General features: G+C 40.7%; 1 protein-coding gene across 4 annotated transcripts in view; it reads right to left on the bottom strand.

Moving 5' to 3' along the window:
- LOC106072810 (uncharacterized) overlaps positions 1 to 25,601 on the bottom strand; it is a 40,168-nt gene that overhangs the window by 9,753 nt on the left and 4,814 nt on the right. The window contains exons 1-2 of one of the 4 annotated variants that reach the window (XM_056015285.1): positions 25,404 to 25,572; positions 22,161 to 22,184 (exon numbers count right to left, since the gene is read on the bottom strand). The exons of 1 other annotated variant lie outside the window; for it this stretch is intronic. The gene's annotated coding sequence lies outside the window, so the exon portion shown is untranslated. Of the gene's footprint in view, positions 1 to 4,215; positions 4,452 to 22,160; positions 22,185 to 25,403; positions 25,573 to 25,601 lie in introns of those variants that run through there. 2 more of the 4 variants (XM_056015282.1, XM_056015284.1) reach the window with 2 other exon arrangements.

Raw genomic sequence — 25,601 nt, 5'->3', positions numbered from 1 at the left:
AGAAAAAACAACAACATGACGTCACACGTTCCTATCATATAGTGAGACTAAAAATGTCTGTATTAACACGAGAGAGAGAGCTAACGAGGGTACATAGATTTGGGAGAAAGTAAGTTCTTATAGTATTTCATTTAAAGATGTGTGACCTATAGATATATTGTGCATTTTGCCTGTCAGTTTGTCTGTCCGTCATGTTCAGGATGTTTACATATGTATATATACAGGGCCGCCGCGAGGATTGTGGCCGCCTGTGTGCGAAATAAAAAAAATGCCGCCCCCCCCCCATTTTTTTTCTGAAAAAATGTATTACCAACAAGCTGGACACTGAACCAAAAGCCGTTTAATGTCATTTCAATCCATGTTCGTAGATTATTCCCTTTTTCCCCCCCCCCTTTCCTATTCGCTACCGTGGTCATGCCCTCTAGGTGTTTGATTTCCAATTTTAACTTTGCATTGTTTTCTATTACGACGTTATAAAGTCGTTCTCCAGTGTACCAGTCATTGGTCGAAACCCACAGAAAATGTTCATGTATTGCAACATGATATGTATAAGAAATAGAGGCAATAATAGTAGGCCTAGTGATTTGTTCGGTATGAGACCTAGCTGGTGTACAATCTTATAGTAGGCCTAGTGATTTGTTCGGTATGAGACCTAGCTGGTGTACAATCTTATAGTAGGCCTAGTGATTTGTTCGGTATGAGACCTAGCTGGTGTACAATCTTATAGTAGGCCTAGTGATTTGTTCGGTATGAGACATACCTGGTGTACAATCTTATAGTAGGCCTAGTGATTTGTTTTGTATGAGACATACCTGGTGTACAATCTTATAGTAGGCCTAGTGATTTGTTCGGTATGAGACATACCTGGTGTACAATCTTATAGTAGGCCTAGTGATTTGTTCGGTATGAGACCTAGCTGGTGTACAATCTTATAGTAGGCCTAGTGATTTGTTCGGTATGAGACCTAGCTGGTGTACAATCTTATAGTAGGCCTAGTGATTTGTTCGGTATGAGACATACCTGGTGTACAATCTTATAGTAGGCCTAGTGATTTGTTCGGTATGAGACCTATCTGGTGTACAATCTTATAGTAGGCCTAGTGATTTGTTCGGTATGAGACATACCTGGTGTACAATCTTATAGTAGGCCTAGTGATTTGTTCGGTATGAGACCTAGCTGGTGTACAATCTTATAGTAGGCCTAGTGATTTGTTCGGTATGAGACATACCTGGTGTACAATCTTATAGTAGGCCTAGTGATTTGTTCGGTATGAGACATACCTGGTGTACAATCTTATAGTAGGCCTAGTGATTTGTTCGGTATGAGACCTAGCTGGTGTACAATATTATAGTAGGCCTAGTGATTTGTTCGGTATGAGACCTAGCTGGTGTACAATCTAATAGTAGGCCTAGTGATTTGTTCGGTATGAGACCTAACTGGTGTACAATCTTATAGTAGGCCTAGTGATTTGTTCCGTATGAGACTTACCTGGTGTACAATCTTATAGTAGGCCTAGTAATTTGTTCGGTATGAGACATACCTGGTGTACAATCTTATAGTAGGCCTAGTGATTTGTTCGGTATGAGACCTAGCTGGTGTACAATCTTATAGTAGGCCTAGTGATTTGTTCGGTTTGAGACCTATCTGGTGTACAATCTAATAGTAGGCCTAGTGATTTGTTCGGTATGAGACCTATCTGGTGTACAATCTAATAGTAGGCCTAGTGATTTGTTCGGTATGAGACCTAGCTGGTGTACAATCTTATAGTAGGCCTAGTGATTTGTTCGGTATGAGACCTAGCTGGTGTACAATCTTATAGTAGGCCTAGTGATTTGTTCGGTATGAGACCTAGCTGGTGTACAATCTTATAGTAGGCCTAGTGATTTGTTCGGTATGAGACCTAGCTGGTGTACAATCTAATAGTAGGCCTAGTGATTTGTTCGGTATGAGACCTATCTGGTGTACAATCTAACGTTTTGTACAAGTATTTATGTATTTATACAATTTAAGGATTTTTTTTTATTTTATTCAAATTTCGAAATTGCCTTTATTAATTGATACAAATACCCTTTGTGTGTGTGTATGTCAAATAAACTATTTGAGAATCCTTTAAAAGCGAGACATTGCCAATAATAATTCATTCTATCTATTTAAAATCATATATTCTTTAATGCGTTGCATCTATTGTTGTTTTTAAAGAGCATTTTAAAAAATTCTTTCTGTATTACATTCGTGTCTTTCAGAATTAATATGGCCCTAATCATTGACTCCTTTTGTAGCCTGTAATGTCGCCTTTATTTATTTATTCCTAAAAAAAACGACATGGACCATTGTCTGCAGAATAAAGTGACTCTAAATACCAAAGCCATTGACGGTGAAACTTTTTCAACGTTCAGTAACCTTTGATTAGGATTATCTCGCTTGTATTTTGGACAGATGTGCATTGTGTCCACAATCATCTAATATACGCGAATTTGGAGGTGCTTACAAATTTATCCAACACACCACTACGCCAAAATGAAGCAACTCAGCGCTGAGTATTTTTCTTGAATTGATTTAAAATAAATAATCCTTAGTAAAAGTCACTTACAAATTGACTTGAAATAAAACACATTAAGGCAGTGTTTCTCCAACTTTCCGGATGGCGACCCCCTACATGACGACATTTTCGTTTGAGCTCCCCTCCCCCTTTTTAGAACCTGGGAACCTTGATAACTATTTCGTTTTTTTTTTGTTTTTGTTTTTTTTAATAATTTTGCCTACATAATTTCTAAGCGTTGTATAAAGTTCTTTCTGAAGATAGAATTGAGCATTCTGCGGGTTTCCGCTCAAGCCGGCAAGGGGTCAGATTAGGTGGCCGGGTCCCGGCGCTTAGCGTATTCTGGCGTTATCAGCTTCAGAAATTCTTTCTCCTAGCATTTACACCTTTTTCTTGTAATGAGAATAAAAAGTTTTTAAAAAAGTAAAGTTCCCCTTTCAGACCTTGTGGTCTATAGGGCAGATGATGTAAAGGTCATCTGATTCTGTGGCCTACGGTTAACGAGGGTGTCATGTGGCCAGCACAACGACCAACCGCCTTTACTTTTTCCCCAACTAATGTCAGGTACCCATTACAGCTGTGTTTGTAACTGAAGGCTTGAAGTAGTTTCATATTTTTCTCATTAAATAAATGTTTGGTCTGCTAGGACTCTACGTAACACCCATACTTGTCACGTTATTTGGTCTGCTGGGACTCCATGTACTAGTCATACTTGTCACGTTATTTTGGTCTGCTGGGACTCCATGTACTAGTCATACTTGTCACGTTATTTGGTCTGCTGGGACTCCATGTACTAGTCATACTTGTCACGTTATTTGGTCTGCTGGGACTCCATGTACTAGTCATACTTGTCACGTTATTTGGTCTGCTGGGACTGTATTAGTCATACTTGTCACGTTATTTGGTCTCTTAAAAATGCTTTAGAAAACCAAATTTGAATGTTTATTTGATCAAAATATGAAATGAATGGACTATAATTAGTATGTTCATGTGTTAAAGTATAAAACTATCTGTGCGAAGAGAAGTTTTATCATCTTAGAGTTGAATTCGAGTTTTAGATCTAGGGATGGGATTATAAAGTAAACAATTAAACGAATTAATTTTTAGTACGCGATTCATTACGGTATTGTCTAACCTGTAGTCACAGATATCAGGAACTAATTTATGTAAAAAATGCTTTTGAAACACAAAATTGAAGGTTAATTTTATTATATAATGAAATCAATGGATCTTCTTTTGTATTTTCATGTGTCAAAGTAAAAAACCATCTGCGCAAAGTGTATTTCTTAAAATTAGATCTAGGTCAAAATCCTTTCTATCTTTTCTCATGTCAACCATGGCCTAGATTTATAAATACTATAGCTTTAATAGAGTCTGACAACTTTATTATTTTTTTTGAGGGTCTTAAGTTTGTTTTAGGGCTACAATACATACACTAAGGTCTAAGTTGGTACCCAAGAAACATTCCTGCCAAGTTTTATCAAGATTGGTCAAGCGGTTTTGATGTCCATAAGTCACATACATACACCTCATATTCTACTTTATAGTATAGATAAACCAAGAGGACTGAGTTGCCATGGTTACGCCAAGCAGAAATTTGATTTGATGTAAATGACTTCATGGGTTCGGAAATAGAAGAGCGATACACTACTAGAGTGAAGTATTTGTTTACATACCGAACGAAATCTTGGTGTGGAACACAATGCCTAAAGAAATCCCTCGAACAGCTGGTAGATGGATTTTTAGTTTTTGTTGAATGAAAAGACCAAATAGTTCACTCTAGCTCTACACAAAGAAAATGTGGCGCGTGACAGATGGCGCGTGAAGATAACTGCGTATTTCTTTAAGACGTAGAAAGAAGGCCCATTGACTAAGAGTCCCGCCGCTAGTTAGGACAAAGGGAAATCAATGCCTGCGAACAGAAATAGAAAACAAATTTTTACCCAACGGCTATATCTATTCCCAGGCTAAATATTTATTTTCAATGTAAATTTATAATAATCATTGTGACCTAAGATGCAAATCAAATGTTCATTTGACTAAATAGTTATCCACAAAAATTGATGAGCAGTAAACACTTTTAGTGACCCCTGAAAGCGGAAAAGTAGCTATTAGTTTAGTGTGGCCTGACTGTCCGTCCATCTGTCCGTCCGTCAGTCTCGATTAGATAGCAGAAACTAGAAAAGATATAGAAAATTCAATATCATAATATTTTAAATCTGACAAAGTTCTAATGCAATAGCTAAATTTTTGTTTTCTTAAATTTAACAAATTAAATATGCAAGAAGCTTTTTTCTAAAAAATTACCACTTTTAAATGAAAAACTTCAGGGGAGGTAAGTTTTTATTCATTGATAGATTTACTCATTGGTTGAAAAAATGCATCTAAGGTCACGATGAACAAAATATTAATGACTCATTATTAAATATCTTTTACATTTATACACAAACTTATTGAATAAAATACTTAGTGCCGAATTTAGGTATTTGAAGGCGCCTAGGTCAGGATTTTTGTGATTGACACTACAATATTTCGAAAGCTTTAATAAAGATACACTTCTGAACGGTTACATCTAAAAGCATGTTCTATTTTAGTGGATCGAAAAGTATAGCTTTTGTAAATTTCCTCTCACTTTGGTTTTGAGATTGTACACCAGCTAGGTCTCATACCGAACAAATCACTAGGCCTACTATAAGATTGTACACCAGCTAGGTCTCATACCGAACAAATCACTATGCCTACTATAAGATTGTACACCAGCTAGGTCTCATACCGAACAAATCACTAGGCCTACTATAAGAATGTACACCAGCTAGGTCTCATACCGAACAAATCACTAGGCCTACTATAAGATTGTACACCAGCTAGGTCTCATACCGAACAAATCACTAGGCCTACTATAAGATTGTACACCAGCTAGGTCTCATACCGAACAAATCACTAGGCCTACTATAAGATTGTACACCAGCTAGGTCTCATACCGAACAAATCACTAGGCCTACTATAGTAGGACTAGCTAACTTCCAACCTATCTAAATAGTAGGACTAGCTAACTTCCAACCTATCTAAATAGTAGGACTAGCTAACTTCCAACCTATCTAAATAGTAGGACTAGCTAACTTCCAACCTATCTAAATAGTAGGACTAGCTAACTTCCAACCTATCTAAATAGTAGGACTAGCTAACTTCCAACCTATCTAAATAGTAGGACTAGCTAACTTCCAACCTATCTAAATAGTAGGACTAGCTAACTTCCAACCTATCTAAATAGTAGGACTAGGTAACTTCCAACCTATCTAAATAGTAGGACTAGCTAACTTCCAACCTATCTAAATAGTAGGACTAGCTAACTTCCAACCTATCTAAATAGTAGGACTAGCTAACTTCTTTCCTAAAATAAATGTTGCGCTTGGAGGACATCTTATCTGTATGTTGATGCTGCCTTAACCTTTGTAAACATCATTATTTAAAGAGAAAGTCGCTTAATACTATTTAGGTATCTATTAGGTATCATCCATAAAAAGGAATCAATAAAAAATAATTATTAATAAACAAATATTAATATTAAAATTTGTTTTCAAAATGCTTAATCTTCAGTGGGGCAAATTGTCACAACTGTGACATATTACCCCAACCTGTGTGACAACTTGCCCCACAACAATTTTCAGAACATTTATTCCAATAACATTTTATCGGGTCGAGCTTTAAGAAAAAAACTAACTTCAATGTGTAACTAATACACAGAGACATGAAACTGTGTAATGTTAGACAATCATCTCAACATTATAAGTGTTTTTCAACAAAATTACACAAAAATAAAATTCCACTTTCCGAACAGTCAAAAACAATGAATCGTGATAATTTTAAAATGCGAAAAGGTATCGACTTCATTTTATAACTATTTGTAAATATTTCCGTAAACATCTCAGCTGTAGTTTCACATTTCTGATAGCGCATCACATTACATCGATATAGTGTTTGTGACAACTTACCCTTGTGACATTTCACCCTACTATTACCGTTATAATCTGGAGCATTTTTACAATACCTCTATTCAAGTCAGGACTTCGTGGAACCTGGAACCAGCCAGGAACCAGCCTGGACGCCGACCGCTGATCTTAAAAAAATGGCTAAAACGATTTTCCTAGAAACAGGCCAAATAGGCCAATAATTTTACGCAAAAGATGCAATGTGAAAAGACACGACGTGGGATGCTGTTTGTTCTAGACTTTCTCTTCTGATGGCCATGACCTTTAGAACTAAACGAGACAAACATTCATTTAGTTAACTCTTGAATCAATAAAGGCTTACAGTGGAAAATTCCCGAACGCGATAGTCCATTCAAGAACGCGATAGTCCATTCAAAACGGATATTGGCTCCAGATCTAGGTCAAGTACTCAAGTCCAATTTACAATAGATTTATATGTTTATTTTGAAAAAATCATAACGGTCTAACTAGAGTTGTCCCCCCCCCCGCCCGCGCGTGTGACCAACGAGCAGCTAGTCAAATTCTTTTCTCAGCGATATTCAGCAACTGTTAAATTTCTAGGAAAATCGTTTTTAAGATTCGCGGTACGCGTCCAGGTTCTTGAAGGTTCCATGAAGTTGTGATTTGAATAGAGGTATTGTAAAAATTTAAAAAAAGTTATAGCGAAACACATACACATTCATAGGTGCATTGATGAGAACAACTTAACATTAGCCTAGTGACGTCATCAGGTGGGATTTGTAACCTAGTGGAGTCATCAGGTGGGGTTTGTAACCTAGTGGAGTCATCAGATGGGGTTTGTAACCTAGTGGAGTCATCAGGTCGCGACGTTCCAGTACCACCTCATCGTGGTCGCCGCGTGAACACTCCGCTCTCTTAGAGTGGCCAAGGGTACTGGTTGCTTGCCGCTGATGAATGAGCAGCCGGCAAGTGTAAAAAGAACTCAAAGTGGTTATGTCCAGCCCCCCCCCCCTGTGGGGCCCCAAGGCAACGGTTAGTAAGAGACTCACGGGTTCTCCAAAAAGCGAATAGCGCTGGACACCAACTCGAGGGTTGGTCGGGTTCTCCTGGGACTTGGCTGATTCGCGGGTCTCTCTTGGGCAAAGACTGAACTGACTGGCGCGGCCTTAGCGGGATGCGTCGGGCGGAATGGTCGGCGTCCACGAGCTAGGCTCTAACTAGCCCGTTCCCTGGCGCGCTAGTGGAGGAATCCGCCGCGACAAATGGTAACTCTGACACTGGGAATGTCGAGAAACGCGCGCCGCCCCACTCCTGCCTTGCAGGAAACTTATATACCAATCTGTGGCGGTGATTGCTTGAGCAGGTTTCTGCATTGCCCTTAGTGGCGACACAAGTATAGGCCATGCACGCTGCTGCATTAGAGCAGTAACTAAGGCCTCCAACCATACAACAATGATAGACACAGACACGGAAAAAAGCGGGCACGAGCAGACCCGAACAGGCTCCATGCGCCGGGTAGTGGGCGTCAGGCCTGGGCACGAAAAGTCCACTACTAGTCGCCCCGCGACCTCGATGAGGGGGAATTTGTCAGGTCGTGAAAAATTAGCTAAACTTCCTCCACCAAAACCCTCTTCTCAACGAACACTGCATTCGTACCTCCTTCGGAGGTCCGATTCGAACAAGGTTAATGGAAGTCTGCCACAACCTCCTGCCGACTCAGATACACGGCAGGTAAATATGACTGGAAGCGAAATAGTGACGGGAGCCTCCGGCCCCCAAACTGACACTAATGGGATCCAACCCAACCCAGGGACTAAGCCCATTAACACTAGGTCCCTCCTGATCTTGCAAATAAACATCTGTGGGGTAATATCCAAGATGTTAGAGCTCTCAAAACTCCTCCACGAGAGGGCAATAGACGTGGCTTTATTACAAGAGACACTAACTGGCAAACGTAATGCCAGTATTACCGGTTATACTGCATTTAAGTGCAAATGCACAGACTGCCGGGGGCTCATTACTTACGTACGCAACAACCTGGTTGCTACACAAGTCCTGGGTCCACGAGTGCACGGGCGTACCGACGCCATCACCATCGAAGTACATAAACTCGGGAGTAAATTCACGGTAACTAATCTGTACCCCCCCCTCCCGCAAGCATGACTATGTCTCGAATATGACTGTACTAATATCAACACTCACAACGTCATCGCAGGAGACTTTAATGCTAAGTCTCAACAGTGGGACTATGTGTCACAATCATCAATTGTGCTGTGTCGCAATCTAAGATGGTGCCAGATGTTACGATTATACTTGAACTATATTGCACTATCAATGATCGTGATTGCTGAGGATTCAGAAATCGTCAGTCGATAAGATGATCATTTAGAAGTTGCTAGTTGATAAGATGATCATCCAGAAGTTGCCAGTTGATAAGATGATCATCTAGATCTAGAAGTTACTATTTGACATTACGATCTAAGTATTTTATTATATTCAATGAAGAAACATCTCTTCGTCTAAAACAATTACTTTAATTCAGAACTTGAAAAAGCTATTCACAAATAATTACAATGGTTAAATGTACTTGAATAAAATAACTGATCTACACAATAATGTAATTGAGTTCTAATACTAAACTCTAGTACATGTTCTCTCTAACACGTTCCATACAAGACTGACTCAATCTAGAACCTTCCCCGGGCTCTAGAGCGTAATCACGTGACCAACAACTCTACACTGCAAGGCCAACCAATAAATGCAGCTCAATGTACAACAATTAATATTTCAAAACCAATCACATTTGTTCTGAACATGATCCTGTTGCATGATAGAAAAATTCCCCGAGGTAGCTCAAGTTCTGCTGACGAGCTAAATATAGACTATGGTCAAATATAGATGCAGTGTACGTGACACTATGATTCAACCGACTCGTTGGGACATAAAATCCATGAACTCAATAACTCTAATTTGTTCTGTCTACAAAATAAACATACTCCCCCAACTCTATACCATACCGGAAATGGCAGCCAATCTAGACTAGACCTTACTCTAATTACAGCCAATTTAGAATCTCACATACAGTTCCAAGTCCTAGACGACATTGAGAGCGACCATAGGCCCATATTAGTCACAATTGCCCTCTCAGAGGCCAGTAGTGTAACCCCAAAAGCTCCACGTAGGTGGAGTTACACCAAGGCGAACTGGCCAGCGTACGAGGCAGCAGTGGACACTGCCCTTATAAATCTAGCGGTGGAGGAGAGGGACATCGATACCATCTACGGCGAAATAACAGCAGCTATGTTGGGTGCGGCCAAGAGGTTTGTCATACGGACTTATCCTGGCGTAAGGCAGAAACGCGTGTGGTCTCAGGAATTGAATAAGCTGGTCCTGAGACGTAAGCGAGCCCGGAGGCTTGCTGAACGAAAGAGTACCCCTGAAATCCGGCGGGAGTACAATCGGCTCTGTAGAGCCACGAGTGAACTGGCCAGACGCGTCCGGTCGGACCATTGGAACGCTGCCTGCGCCGCGACGGATCTTCGGGATTCCTCGAAAGCCTGGCGTCTTCTGCGAAACCTAGAGGCCAAAGACACAGCGCGAACGGCTGCCCCTCTATTGTCACCCAGAGGGCCGGTCTCGACGGTAACCAAAATGGCCGGCTTGTTGAATCGACATTTTGCTAAAATCAGCAAGCCCGAAAAGAAGTCTGCCATGTCCAAGGCCCTCAACAAAGAACGTAAAAGACTCGAGAGGGAGCCAGATGAGCCTGAAAGCCAAACAACGTGCAACGCGCCCTTCTGTCGTGCTGAGCTGGACAGAGCGATAGCTAAGTGCAAAAACCGAAAACCTCCGGGGGCAGATAAGGTTACCCCTGAGATGGTAAAACACATTGGGGGCATTGCAAGAGGTAAACTCCTGGAGTTTATGAATCGAACCTGGGCAGAGTCCAGACTGCCCGTGGCCTGGAAGAGTGCTATCATTGTACCAGTCCTCAAGAAGGGCAAAGATGCGACTAATGAGGAGTCCTACAGACCCATTTCACTAACCTCGACCCTTGGCAAAATAGCCGAACGCATGGTTAACGAGCGGCTAGTTTGGTCCTTTGAGTGTGCCGGTATCCTGGCGCCAGAACAGGCCGGCTTTAGGGCAGGCTTGAGCCAGATCGACCAGGTCACAAAATTTGCACAGGATGTGGCTGATGGGTGCCAGAGGTCCGAGAGCACATATGCAGTGCTCATAGACCTAAAACTTTCTTACAACCGTGTGTGGAAGCAAGGCCACTATCTTAAGTTAAGAGCCATGGGTGTGCGGGGCAAGATATACAATTGGATACAATCCTTTCTGTCTGGGAGGAGCACACGTACAAAATACCAGCATTCCCTTAGCAAGCCAAAACAACAACTCAATCTAGGGGTGACCCTGGATAGAAAGCTGACAATGCTCCAGCACGTCCAGGAAGTTGAAAGAAAAGCCTCGGAGAAGTTAGCGTTACTAAGAAAGCTGGCCAGCACAAAGTGGGATGCCAAAGCTGACATGCTAAGCACATTGTACTTAGGGGCAGTCAGATAACAAATTGAGTACAGCTATACAGTATACGCTAGTAAAACTGCCCTCGAATCACTCGACCGAGTAATAGCACAGGCCCTACGGTTCATTTGTGGCACCTTTAGGACAAGCCCAACATACGCTTCTGAAATCTTAACAAACGTGGCACCCTTACATCTTAGGAGGGAGAGGGCAGTACTTACGGACTACGAGTGCTACAAAAGGGGCGACTCTAGGCTACTCACCTCAATTTTAGTGCGACAGTAGAGATGGAGGAACCGCATCAAAATGTGATCGTTCCTCCATATTGCGGCCAATTTGTCTAAATCAGCTGGGCTCTCCACTGATAGAATCCCTATTAGGAGAATTAGTACGTGCCCTCCGTGGAGGAGATTGCCGGCCCCACAAATAAATCTGTCCCTGATAGAGCAAGAGGGAGCTACCAAGAGGTGACTAACACCTGCCATTCTCCAAAACTTGGCATCCATAACCAAAAATCCTACCCATCAGATGCCATTTTCTGTTATACCGATGGGTCGGTAATCAGGGACCCCGACAGATCGGGGTATGGGGCCCTTATTGTCTACCCCGACCGGACTGAACCAGATAGGCTCTCTGGTCCATGCGGCTACGCCGCATGCTCCATGGATGCCGAACTCACAGGGATAACTCGGGCGTTCGAGGCCATTAGGGCCCGAATGCTCCAACGCGAGACTAGTGCCACTACGTTGGTGCTGGTCACTGACTCTCGCTCTAGTCTCCAAGCTATGGGTGGCGGCGGGGGTGGGTCGCCCGTAATAGAAGAGGCAATCGGCGCCGCAGATAACATCCGCCGAGCTATTGGAGCTGTCGTTTTCATGCAGTGGGCGCCTTCACATTGGGGCATAAGGGGCAATGAAAAGGCAGACGCCCTCGCAAGGGAGGGTGCTTTGGCAGCCACACACCTCGAAGCACCAAGCACGTACTTACAAGCAACGGCACAAATCCGAGCACTCATTCATGAGAAGTGGTTAAAGTCCTGGGAGGAATCCGACAGAGCACGTGGTGTCTGGCAGCGCATGCGTTACCTAGATCGCGACGATCCATGGTGGCGCCTGAGGAGGTCAGAGCAGTCAATTATTGCGCAGTGCAGAACGGAACACTGTCCTATTGGGGCATACTTTGCCCGGTTCCGCACGAACTTTGACTCCCGATGCCGTCACTGTGGAGAGAGCGTCGAAACAGTGTCGCATGTCTTGTACGAGTGTCCCCAGCTCTGCGAGCTAAGGGGGGACTTGCCTGTGCAGTCACTCGACTTGTATGGTAGCTATGAGGCACTTAGCCGGACGGCTAAGTTTCTTGCCAGAGCACTACGGGAAGACTAGTCCTTCCTGCTCTGATTTTGCAATAGGAGTTCATCTCAGGTGGGCTTTGTAGCCTAGTGGAGTCATCAGGTGGACTTTGTAGCCTAGTGGAGTCATCAGGTGGGGTTTGTAGTCATCAGGTGGGCTTTGTAGCCTAGTGGAGTCATCAGGTGGGGTTTGTAGTCTAATGGAGTCATCAGGTGGGGTTTGTAGCCTAGTGGAGTCATCAGGTGGACTTTGTAGTAAAGGTGCACCGGATATTACTTATTGATATTCGGCCGAATATTGCCAAATAGTAAAAAAATGATATTCGGCCGGAGCCGGAGCCAACTACCTACTAAGTGTGTGTCTTGTAAATAGCTTGTGTTGCTGAACGTTTGACCTCTATTGGTTGGTAGTTCATTTTGTTTCTATGTGACCTTATTGTTTTAAACTCTGTGACTGATTGATTGATTGATTCAAGCTTAACAGTATTTATAAACAGATAGGCCTATCACAAATTAATCCGTGTAGCATGAGCGTATCTGTGTATGTACGAGACCACCAACCATAAAGGCTGTGTGTGGGAGGATCAATGTAAAATATGTTAGTATATATTTAACTAGTTACTAATGTAAATTTCTTATAAGTAAAGTGCAATCTGGCTTGTATAGTAGATGGATGGATTTGTTCATGAATTTCGGACCAACATCTTGTCATCAGACTTGTAATTTTAAGTCCAAAGACCGCTTCTGGTTCTGGCTTCAAGGGCTTAATACTGATAGTAGATGTTAGTTAATAGTTGGAATCTGAAGCGTAGTAGGGAATTTATTTATTGTTGTAGATAAATCCATTTGCGGCAAACGATATTTTTTAACATCAATTTGAATCTTAGATGTTGCGAAGTATAGATTTAATTTTAGTCTGTATGTGTAACATATGTACTTTTGCACACTAGCGCTTGTGTTTACGTAATAAATGGAGTTCCTAATATGTCTTCCCTCTTAAACACTAGTTTGTTATTTGTGTAACACAAATATTTTACATGGTGTCAGAATAAAACTAAAAAAGCTGTCCGGACAAAGATTTTTAGTAATCTAATAATGGCTTTTTTTTTTATTTTGAGCAATCAATCTTGAATTGGAATGCTATAGATCTTTATCAAGAGTTTTTAAGGTTTCAACAGCAGGTGAGCTTTTGTTTCAAAGGACCGTTAGCTGGTGCCGATAGTAAACACAAAGCCGGATGGCTGGGAATGTGGATAAGGCCAGGATTGAGAAGTTTACAAAACTCTAAATATTACTGATAGTGAAGAGGGAGATCCGCAATTGCTATTAAAGAAAATAGAAGACTACATAAGGCCAAGACAAAATAAAAGAGTGTCTAGATTTAGAGCACATCAGAGAAAGCAGGTAGAAGGAGAAAGTTTTGATAACTTTGTTAAAGACCTAAAGCTTCTCATTATGGACTGTGAGAATGACAATCCAGATGATATGCTTATTGATTTGATCATTAGTGGAGTCATACACGAAAAGGTACAATTAAGACTACTTGATCAGGGACAGAAGTTGACCCTTAGCAAGGCTATAGATATATATAGAAATTGGACAACAATATGAGATCTCGCAGAGCCAAGTGAAAATGTTTAGGGGCCAAGAAGTTCTAGCAATCAAGAGACAGTCACATAGTGTACTCAAGCAGAAGTCTAATGTTAAAGACAAGTCAGATAAATTATATAGTAAATGCGGCAAGAACCACGAAATGGGAAAAAGTCCCGCAATAGGAACAACTTGCAATTTCTGCAAGAAGAAAAACCACTGGTTTCAAATGTGCAGAAAAAGACGCAACGTCAATATGGTAGAAGATGACAGCCACAGTGATGAAAATATTATACCTGTTAGTACTGCAAGTAGCGAGTCTAAGAAGGGTAAAATTGAGAACGTCAACGTCATTGAAGACAAGTGGACTGTAAAACTAGTCGTGCATGGCAAGACATTAATTTTCCGTATCGACACTGGTGCAAGGTGTATCATTCTTGTCAAGTCAGAGTTTGAAAAGCTCAAAGACAAAGTAAAACTTGCTTATTCTGCAAAGTCACTCAAGTCTTAAACTAATCATGTTATTTAGACTGTATGAGCAGTGGTGCTACCTTTGAAAAATAATATCCAAGAGGTGAAAGCAAGGTTTGAGATAGTAGACATTAGCTAAGAGAACATTTTGAGTGGTGACACAGCAGAATGTTTAGGACTACTACAACGGATATACAGCAGAGAATCCAAGGCAGAAGACGAGTTACAAAGAGAATTTCCTGAAATGCTGAAAACAACTGGAACACTGCCAGGAGAGTACAAGATTCAGTTACAGGAAAATGCTAAAGGAGTTATCCATCCACCACGTTGCTTAGCAGCATCGCTTCGCAATAAAGTTGAAGAAAAACTTAAAGAAATGCAAGCTGATGTATTTATTACTCCAGTACATGAACCTACTGAATGGGTTAGTTCAGGACTGCAAGCTGATGTATTTATTACTCCAGTACATGAACCTACTGAATGGGTTAGTTCAGGACTGCAAGCTGATGTATTTATTACTCCAGTACATGAACCTACTGAATGGGTTAGTTCAGGACTGCAAGCTGATGTATTTATTACTCCAGTACATGAACCTACTGAATGGGTTAGTTCAAGACTGCAAGCTGATGTATTTATTACTCCAGTACATGAACCTACTGAATGGGTTAGTTCAGGACTGCAAGCTAATGTATTTATTACTCCAGTACATGAACCTACTGAATGGGTTAGTTCAGGACTGCAAGCTGATGTACTTATTACTCCAGTACATGAACCTACTGAATGGGTTAGTTCAGGACTGCAAGCTGATGTATTTATTACTCCAGTACATGAACCTACTGAATGGGTTAGTTCAGGACTGCAAGCTGATGTATTCATTACTCCAGTACATGAACCTACTGAATGGGTTAGTTCAGGACTGCAAGCTGATGTATTCATTACTCCAGTACATGAACCTACTGAATTCGTTAGCTCCATGGTTGTTTCGTTCAGGAATGACAATATGAGAATATGTATTGATCCAAGAGATCTCAATAAAGCAATCAGGCGGGAACATCACCCGATGAAAACTATTGAAGATGTGATCACTAATATTCCTGGTTCGAAGATATTCTCAGTGCTCGATGCCAAGTCAAGTTTTATGCAAATAAAGCTTGAAAGAGAATCTTCATTTCTCAAATTTTTCAACACACCTCTGTGAAGATATAGATGGTTACGATTATTGCCTTTTGGAATCAAATCAGCGCCAGAAATTTACCAAAGAAATATGGATGAAATGCTTCAAGGTATTGAAGGATCATATTTAATCATAGACGACATTCTAGTAGCTGGTAGAGATGTTGAACATCATGATCACGCTTTGAAACAAGTCATGCAAAGAGCAACGGAGCACAATCTAAAGCTGAACTATGACAAGTGCAAGATAAGGCAAAACAGAGTACCTTATATGGGCCATATCTTGTCAGAGAAAGGTTTAGAACCAGATCCAGCAAAGATAAAGGCAATTATTGACATGCCAGCTCCTCAAGAGAAAGATGGAATCAGAAGATTTCTAGGTTTAATTCAGAACCTAGCAAAATTTATTCCTAATCCAAGTCAAGCAGATGCTCCAATACGAAAGCTTCTAAAGGATGATGTAGAATTTCATTGGAATCATAAACAAAACAAGAGTTTTGAAGAATTGAAACATCTTTGTACAAACCCTCCAGTTTTGGCATATTATGATGTCAGCAAGAACGTAGAGAATTTGATGCAAGTAAAGATGGACTGGGAGCAGCATTACTTCAGGATGTTCGTATAATTGCATACGCATCAAGAGCTCTCACGGATGCAGAAAGAAGATATGCTCAAAGTGAGAAGGAAATGCTCTCAATTGTGTATAGTACAAGCAAATTTCACCACTACATTTTTGGTAAAGAAGTAACAGTTTATAATGATCACAAACCTCTGGAGCAAATCTTCAAGAAACCTCTATTGTCAGCACCAATGAGAATACAGAAGATGCTAATAAGACTACAGTGGTATGATCTGAAAGTCTGCTACAGGAAAGGCAAGGAAATGTTTATCTCCGATACACTTTCTCGTGCACATCTACCAAATACTGATACACAGACATGTGAATTTACAGATGATTCGGTGCATATGATCTCTGTAAGTGATTCGAAATACAGTGAAATTCAAGACTGTACAAGCAAGGAACTTTCAATGCTTCTGGCAGTAATTATGACTTGTTGGCAAGACACAAGAAGTGAGACTCCAATTGAGGTTAGGCCATATTGGGATTCAAGAGACCAGTTATCAACTTCGGATGGTATTATATACAAAGGTTTGAGAATAGTCATGCCACCAAGCTTACGTAACTACATGCTAAATCTGATTCACAAGTCTCACTTAGGAATAGTCAAGTGTAAGCAGAGAGCCAGAGAAGTCATGTATTGGCCAGACATGAATGCAAACATTGAAGTGACAGTTAGGGATTGTAGCAGGTGTGCTGCACATCAGAATCAAAATGTGTCAGAACCGCTAATGCCTACCAAGACACCAGACCTTCCATACAGTATGGTTGGATGTGATCTGTTTAACTTTGAGGGGAAAAAGTATGTGCTTCCAGTTGACTACTTCTCAAAGTTTATTGATGTCAAAGAACTGTCACAGGAAACTGCATCAGATATCATCGAAGCAATGAAGAGTATATTCGCATGCCATGGAATACCTAGAAGGTTAAGGTCAGATAGCGGGCCACAGTTCGCTTCAAGGGAATTCCTGAATTTCTGTAAATCATACGGAATAGAGCATGAAATGTCGAGTCCTCATTTTCAGAGTTCAAATGGCTAGTGTAGTGTGTATAGTTGATGGTGTCGACCATCACTCGTTTTTTTCCTTGGGCATACGCAATAGTGTTGAGTGGTCAAGCAACAAAGTAACAAATGTGCATGTTCAGTCATGCATAGAGATAACTTATACCCGTCCACTAGTTACAGAGGTCAAGGGTTGTTGTTTTTTTTACACTCCAGCAGATTATTTCTTTGTTTGCTAGATCTATTTGCGATACTATTGTTCAATTTCTTTAATGCGATTTAAAATTTTACTGTAAGGTTTTTTTGTTATTTATTAAGTCAAAAGAATGAAACAATGAAATTAGCTTTCTTTCTAAAGGTTTTTATTGACAGTCTTACAAAATACACATTACTAGTTCTCTCTCTCTCTCTTTATCTTTCTCTGGCTTTGTTTTATATATTTGCGTGAATATACGAGAAATGATTTTGCATTATTTCTAAACTTTGAAAACTAAAGATCATTACTTTTCTAAGACAGAAAAGATTGATTGGGGCGACTCCCCCTTAGAGCTTAAAAAAGAGTTTACGTACATAAAAATCTATATATGTATAGGTCTGTGAATCGATCAATCTCGGATAAGAATTTATTTCTGGTTTCCAGTCTAGTATAATATATAAGTCTATGAAGTAGACTTAGGTAAAAATAAAAATATTGCTTTTAAAAATACTGAATTCATGTGATTTTTTTTTGTTTAAATGCTTTATATCTAGAGTGCGGCCTTTTGGGGAAATACCGAAAATAAAATACAAAGGTTTGATAGAAAGTTTGCGGTTTTTTGCGAATAGCCGTCCCAAGATTGCGAACCTGTGGAACACCGTTCTTAGAGAGAGCGTCTGGGAGGTAAAAGGAACCTGTGTACTAAATTTCATGCGAGTTCATACGACAGTTTAAGAGATTCCTTGATCAATGTGTGTGTCAGTGGTATTTTAGAACTAGATAATACATTGGAGACAAAGGGACGCACCAAGTAAGTGTACTTCAGCGGCCAATGTTTGTGTTTGTACTTTAGACATTCAAATGTCGGCTGCTAAATATGTAGTTAATAGTAATTGCGAAAAAAATTCAATTTAATGTAAATTTAACCTCTGCGGTTTCGATCTTGAAAATGGCTTTAGTTGTCCTAGGCTTCAGTTAAGCAAGAGTTTGAGTTTTGAGCTTAGGCACATCGGCACAATTTAGGCCATGTCGTGCTCGTAATCCTTTAGGTATTAAGTTAAGCAAGAACAGGTTCAAACATTTCATCATCTACGCCAAGTAAGAGAATTAGTCCCTGAGCGGTCAGGGCCATGGGCCCCCGCAGGATTTTTTGCAGGTGGGGTGTAAGTGTCCCCCTATGGCTCAAAGTCGTAGCTTGAACTTTTTTATTACAGAGAATATTCAAGAAAAGAATTTCTGCCGCCCCCCCCCCCTATACCTTTGTGAATTGCTTCTCGTCACGATGGACAAGCCGGCGATGAACGCGTATCTGGCAGTGCTGATATTGTTCTGTACGTTGCAATTCTTGACTAAATACGATGATAACTTTAATAGTGTGCAAGTGAAAACAAATCGTCACGACTAACATGCTTATAGAGTATTGCATTGCAAGCCTATAATAAGGCGCACATGGTCGGATGTGAACTACAGATGGGAGCCTATTCTAGTTGAGTACACTAACAGCTTCTCTCCTTATTCACTTTATTTCAGTGGAAACACTACATGTTAAGTTGCTTCCTAGCAGAAGTTAATTAATTTGAAGGTGTAAAAAACTGGCTAAATGTTGGTTACTCAGAACTCAGAGGGGTGCACGTACATGGTCAGCCATCAATTCCTGATAAGCCTAGGCTAGTCTACTACAACTGTACTTCAGTCACCAGTGGAAGCACTACTTGTTCAGTTGTTAGTTAGATTTTGATTGATCTGATGGTGCAAAAAATGGCTAGCTAGCATTAGGCTGCCCAGAATTCAGGGGGATGCAAGTACACCCCCCTTGCACCCTCCCTGCGGGCGCCCATGGTCAGGACCAAGAAGTTGAAATCTACTGGATATGAACATGAATGGCTCTGACGTGCATTCGTTCATTGAATACGAAGTCCACTTTGTCGTGAACAAATAAATACGCTTGGCCCACAGTCTGCTGGCCTATATTTAGCGCAACTGTGTCTTGGCCTTGTCCCAACACATAGTCCTACATTTCCTGTGCGCTGCTCATCTGCGCAGAGACATGGCCTCATTGATTTTTCAATAACTCACCCACTGACTCACGCGCGCGCACTGTCATCTCTAGCAAGTGATAATTTCTTTGGATGCCAAGAGGCGGGGCAATTTTAAAACTGAATCAATCATCTGGCTCAGTCATCTGGCTCAGTCATCTGGCTCAGGCAATGCATTAGGGCAATGAATTAGGGCAATTAATTTGTTTGTATTCCTGGCCTTGAACGTTTATATATCGACCCGACAGTTTGTATGGTGCCATAGACCCGACAGTTTGTATGGTGCCATAGACCCGACAGTTTGTATGGTGCCATAGACCCGACAGTTTGTATGGTGCCATAGACCCGACAGTTTGTATGGTGCCATAGACCCGACAGTTTGTATGGTGCCATAGACCCGACAGTTTGTATGGTGCCATAGACCCGACAGTTTGTATGGTGCCATAGACCCGACAGTTTGTATGGTGCCATAGACCCGACAGTTTGCATGGTGCCATAGACCCGACAGTTTGCATGGTGCCATAGACCCGACAGTTTGTATGATGCCATAGACCCGACAGTTTGTATGGTGCCATAGACCCGACAGTTTGCATGGTGCTATAGACCCGACAGTTTGCATGGTGCCATAGACCCGACAGTTTGTATGGTGCCATAGACCCGACAGTTTGCATGGTGCCATAAACCCGACAGTTTGCATGGTGCCATAGACCCGACAGTTTGTATGATGCCATAGACCCGACAGTTTGTATGGTGCCATAGACCCGACAGTTTGCATGGTGCCATAGACCCGACAGTTTGCATGGTGCCATAGACCCGACAGTTTGCATGGTGCCATAGACCCGACAGTTTGCATGGTGCCATAGACCCGACAGTTTGTATGGTTCTATAGACCCGACAGTTTGTATGGTGCAATAGACCCGACAGTTTGCATGGTGCCATAGACCCGACAGTTTGCATGGTGCCATAGACCCGACAGTTTGCATGGTGCCATAGACCCGACAGTTTGCATGGTGCCATAGACCCGACAGTTTGCATGGTGCCATAGACCCGACAGTTTGTATGATGCCATAGACCCGACAGTTTGTAAGGTGCCATAGACCCGACAGTTTGTATGGTGCAATAGACCCGACAGTTTGTATGATGCAATACACCTGACAGTTTGTATGATGCAATAGACCCGACAGTTTGTATGATGCAATAGACCCGGCAACTATAGACTCGACAGTTTGTATGGTGCTGCTATAGTACCCAACAGTTTGTATTTCTCAGTGTAAATGCATGATTAAATGTATATCTTGTAGAATTGAAAAGAAAACATTTTGATAATTAGAAACAAATGTCACGGGAAAACAAAAAGAGTTGGCGGGGTGTCACAGTCTTAGGTCTGTGCCTAGCAGAGACTTCAATGTGTTTGGACGTTTCTTAGTGAATGTTGCTTTCTCAATAGTGGGCACTTAATCCTGTATGCTGCACACTATGCGTACTTAATCCTGTATGCTGCACACTATGCGTACTTAATCCTGTATGCTGCACACTATGCGTACTTGATCCTGTATGCTGCACACTATGCGTACTTAATCCTGTATGCTGCACACTATGTGTACTTAATCCTGTATGCTGCACACTATGCGTACTTAATCCTGTATGCTGCACACTATGCGTACTTAATCCTGTATGCTGCACACTATGCGTACTTAATCCTGTATGCTGCACACTATGCGTACTTAATCCTGTATGCTGCTCTCCGTATATTTAATCCTGAAGCTGTCTGCTGTTGCCTGTGTGTGTTGACTGTCTGTCTCTGGTCTGTCATTAATTTTGTTTTTGTCCAAGACGATCTCTCCTCTTCCTTGCTTCATTCAACAAGTGGGTCAGCGAGTTGGCCATGTCACGTGGTCAGTGATCCTCAAGCTAGAGCACATCGTAACAACAAGTGGGTCAGCGAGTTGGCCATGTAACGTGGTCAGTGATCCTCAAGCTAGAGCACATCGTAACAACAAGTGGGTCAGCGAGTTGGCCATGTCACGTGGTCAGTGATCCTCAAGCTAGAGCACATCGTAACAACAAGTGGGTCAGCGAGTTGGCAATGTCACGTGGTCAGTGATCCTCAAGCTAGAGCACATCGTAACAACAAGTGGGTCAGCGAGTTGGCCATGTCACGTGGTCAGTGATCCTCAAGCTAGAGCACATCGTAACAACAAGTGTGGCGTCATGAGCAGCAGTTGTTTTGGTTTTTTTTCTTGCTCTGAAAGGATTGAAGGAAGACTGGATTGAAGGAAGACTGAATTGAAGGAAGACTGGATTGAAGGAAGACTGGATTAAAGGAATACTGAATTGAAGGAAGACTGGATTGAAGGAAGACTTTATTGAAGGAAGACTGGATTGAAGGAAGACTTTATTGAAGGAAGACTGGATTGAAGGAAGGAAGACTTTATTGAAGGAAGACTGGATTGAAGGAAGACTGGATTGAAGGAAGACTGGATTGAAGGAAGACTGGATTGAAGGAAGACTGGATTGAATTTCAGCTTAAATCTTCTCAACTCGGACTCTGATTATGGGCTGTCTTCTGGAACTGCTTGTTAGAATCCCCTAACATCTTTCTACTTACGCTAAGCTCGCGATGTGGGTGTGTGTGGGTGTATGTGTGTGTGTATGTGTGTGGGTGTATGTGTGTGTGTGGGTGTAGGCAGGTGGAAGAAGGTACTCACCTACACACGTAACTCTGGAATTTTCTAGAAAAAAAAAAAGGAAAGCCACTCACACATCAAGTAGGGCAGGGATTTCTTGTCAACTAAAAATATCTATCTATCTATCTATCTATCTATCTATCTATCTATCTATCTATCTATCTATCTATCTATCTATCTATCTATCTATCTATCTATCTATCTATCTATCTACATATTTAACTGTCTGTCTGTCTGTCTGTCTATCTATCTGTCTGTCTGTCTATCTATCTATCTATCTATCTATCTATCTATCTATCTATCTATCTATCTATCTATCTATCTATCTATCTATCTATCTATCTATCTATCTACCTATGTAACTATTTATCTATCTATCTATCTATCTTATCTATCTATCCATTCATCCATTAATCACTCTCTCTCTCTTTGCATATTTAAAAGTTTTGGCCCTGACCACTGATTCACTCAGGGTCGCCGCGAGGGCTGTGGCCGCCTGCGTGCGTAATAAAAAAAAATGCCGCCCCCCTTTTTTCTATAAAAATATGTGTTATGACTGAGCTGGACCATGTACCGAAAGCGCCCCACGGATTTAAATCCATTTTTGTAAAGATCTTTTCTTTTTTTTTTTCTTTTCCTATTCGCACCGTTATCGTATCTTGGAAGTTTTAAATTTGAGCTTCAAGCATTTTGTGTTTGTGTGTGACGAAGTCCTTCTCCAGTGTCTAGGAGAGGCAAAACCCCAGACAATGTTTATAGTTGATTGCAACATGAGGTGTCTAAGAAACAGAAGCAATAATATTTAGTGATTAGTTCGGTGTGAGACCTATCCGGTGTAGAATCGAATGTTTTGTACAAGTATTTGTCTGTTTATATTTACAATTTGAAGGATTTTATTTTCTATTTCACTCCCATTTTAAAATTGTCTGTAATAATTGATACAAACACCCTTTGTGTGTGTGTGTGTGTGTGTGTGTGTGTGTCTAATAAACTATTTGAGGATCCTTTCAAAGCGAGACATTGCCAATAATAATTCGTTCTATCAAGGATTTCCAAGGCTGCTGTTCAAAATCATGCATTCTTTAATGCGTTGCATCTATTGTTGTTTTCTTTTCAAGAGCGATTTCTTAAAATTTTCTTTCTGCATTATATTCGTGTCTTTTCAGAATTAATATGGCTCTAATCATTGACTCCTTTTGTACATGTAATGTCTTTATTTGTTTCTTTCTAAGACAACCGACATGGACTATTAAATGCTGAATAAAGTGACTCGAAACACAGAACCCATTGACTGTGAAACGTTTTCACCATTTCGTAAACTTTCATAATGATTATCACGCTTGTATTTTGGAGAGATGTACATTGTCTCCACAATCATCTAACATACGCGGATTCGGAGGTGCCTACAAATGTATAGCCACTAAACCTTTAGGACAAAATGAAGCAACTAAACGTTGAATGATTTTCTTAAGTTGATCTAAAATAAATAATCCTAAGTAAAAGTCACTTCAACAATGACTTGAAATACGTTAAGGCAGTGTTTCTTTCCGGATGATGACCCCCCCCCCCCTACACATCATAATTTTTGTTCGAGCCCCTCTTAGAAGCTGGGGACCTAGAGGAGCGATGTGTGCTCACACAGTGACGTCTGTGAGTTTTTCTAAGAATGTAATGAAAAAGAAAAGAAACTTAGTCATAATTATTACACAGTTTTATTTTTCATTTATTGAACACTTTGTTCACTAACACGAGTCCGTTGTTTTTTATTTGGAAGTTCGTGTTGCCTCCATAATGTGTAAGCAAGGTGTAAAAAGTTTGTTTCAAGTCGGCAAGAGTCGGTCGTTGGCTTGTTGCTCCACACAGCTAGTAGAGGCCTACAACTGAATCTACATCGATAATATCTCAAAAATATTCTACGTTTAACTAACAGCCATTTAACATAAAAGTGAAAATGTTTTTAACATTGTGTTTTTAATTACTTGATCTACTTACAGGGTGGGGTATTCGACTAAACAACATGTATATGTAGTAGGTAGATACTAAGAAGAAAAAAATGTTTTGACTGATCTGCTTATGTAAGCGTCATTCGAAACAAATATTACAGACAACCCGCGAAAATTCAAGGTCAGAAATGTATAAGCGCCTATGGCAAAACCCGTGGGAATCCCTGGCACGCCGCTCCATTTTATTAAAAGTTTCCAAAATAGCTTCTTAAGAAGGCTACGAATGTAGTTTTTTTTTTCTTTCAAATAGTTTTCAAAGGATAATAGAATAATTAGAATTTATATAAATTATTTAAACATTTGAGTAACCTTTTTTTATTAAACTAAAAAAATAAATGTAACCTTGGAATAACGATTTGGCCGCCCCCTACATTCGGCCGCCTGCGTGCATTGCACACATTGCACAATAGGTAGCGGCGGCCCTGCCTTCACTCATAATCCACGATCAGAAACTTGAACCTGTTCTTATTGAACTGAAGGGTAGGACAACTCTATGTCATTATCAAGATCCAAACGGCCCCCCAGTGGTGAAATTATCCAAAACTTTAGTCGCAGTTTCTACCAGCCTTTGAAAAGCCACATTTTAATGTCTCTAGTGTGTACACTGTGTTCCAACTTTAAGCACTTAATAACACTTTTTGGGTGTGTCATTTTCTTTCGTTCAAATTTTGTTATTTCTATTTATTTCTTTACAAATCCAGATCTGAAATCTAATTCTCCATTAGGTGTAAGTGATTCTCCTTAGATCAGTGATTCTCCTTAGATCAGGGATTCTCATTAGATCAGGGATTCTCAGATGGGATTTGACATCTGCATGAAAATGTATGTGTGTGTTTGAAGAAAATGAGTACACTTTGAAATGTAAAGACTCTTGTTAATGATAATTTGTAGCACAATTTAAAAACCACTAGACCCTGATCTACTAGTAGGCCTCTATTCTAAATAATAAAAAAAATAAAGTCTTAAAAATTGCCACAGTGAATATAAGGGCCTATTCAAAGTTTAGTGGGGGTTTTGTGTGTGTGTGTGTATATATATATGGTTTGTGTTTATTCTAACTCAGCTGCCAGCTGCCTCTCTAGAACTATATGACTGACACAAAGAACTATGTGTGACACGTTGTGTTCAACCAACTGCAATCCGTGGGAAGGCCAAAGCTTCATTGTTAATGAATACATTTATTTGTGTACTGCTACAAAATGTCTCAAGTATTGCGGGGCGGGTGCTTGCTTGGAGGTTAGGTTTTGTTTTTGTGCTTTACCTTTTAGTTGAAGGCTGACAACCAATCAGGACACGACTTTAAAGTTCGAGGCTTTCTGTTGAAGGCTGACAACCAATCAGGACGCGACTTTAAAGTTCGAGGCTTTCTGTTGAAGGCTGACAACCAATCAGGACGCGACTTTAAAGTTCGAGGCTTCTGTTGAGATGCCCAAAAAATCTGGGATATTATTGTAGCCTA

Source organism: Biomphalaria glabrata, chromosome 17 (assembly GCF_947242115.1).
Source record: "Biomphalaria glabrata chromosome 17, xgBioGlab47.1, whole genome shotgun sequence".
NCBI classification, from domain to species: domain Eukaryota; kingdom Metazoa; phylum Mollusca; class Gastropoda; family Planorbidae; genus Biomphalaria; species Biomphalaria glabrata.
Note: the sequence above shows the minus strand (reverse complement) of the source record. Positions and strands in the feature narration are given on the sequence as shown.